Genomic DNA, 928 nt, shown 5'->3' on the forward strand with positions numbered 1-928 from the left:
CCCCCTCTCCCCATCGTCTCTAGTGAGCCGCCTGAAAGGTAGGCAATTTGTGCTACAAAACCCCTGTATGTAGGCAACCTGCAGTGCATCGCCCCCCCTGTCGCCCCCTCCTTATACCGCGCCTGGTAACCCTTCGACACCCCCATTCACACCCTTAGCGGTGGTTGCCAGGATTTGCCGTAGACGTTTCGTTCTATAGAAATGAACCTTAAGATACCCTAAAAATTTCAAGTTTCTAGCACATCTCCTTCTTGTGGAACAGACAGACCTCGAGACAGACACACAGACACGAGGCTGTTTGAATAAGCCCGCTCCCGCTGGATAGCTTTTTCAAAGCAAAACGGCGAGCTAAAAATGATCCTGAAATGCTCTCCAGATAGGGTCAGCAGCAGCAAGCAGACCAGTAAAGCTGAAATGCAGCAGAATGCAGGGAACTAGAAAACGGAAGTCCCCGCATGTTGAAGCATAGCAGTGTCCGTTTTCTTCTTTCACGCATTCTTTTGCAATTCAGCTTAACCGGAATGCTTTCTTCCGCTGCAAGCCAACCGGAACCTAAAGAAGAAAAGCATGACTACTCGATCTGTTTCCCTCTGCGCGCTCATTGGCTAACCGCCACAGTCACGCTATCTTTAGCCTTTCAGAGTTCAGGAGAAAACAGATCGTGCAGTCATGCTTTTCTTCTTTAGGTTCCGATTGTGTTTCAGCGGAATACCCTATCGCGACCGGAACCAGTACCTTCATCCTGCCATTTCTTCGCGGAAAAACTTGCAAACCCGACATGAAAAATTATCATAAACATTGTGGATAGACCCTTTCAGAATTAGCGAAGTGAAGAAAAGGGTGAAGAACAATAGACCATTCCGGTAAACCGAAAAGAAAGAAGAAGAGACGGAAGAAGCAAAGCGTTCTATGAGAAATGTACGGTGCG

The sequence above is a fragment of the Frankliniella occidentalis genome, unplaced genomic scaffold (assembly GCF_000697945.3).
Source record: "Frankliniella occidentalis isolate FOCC.00 unplaced genomic scaffold, Focc_3.1 Scaffold356, whole genome shotgun sequence".
In the NCBI taxonomy this organism is placed as follows: domain Eukaryota; kingdom Metazoa; phylum Arthropoda; class Insecta; order Thysanoptera; family Thripidae; genus Frankliniella; species Frankliniella occidentalis.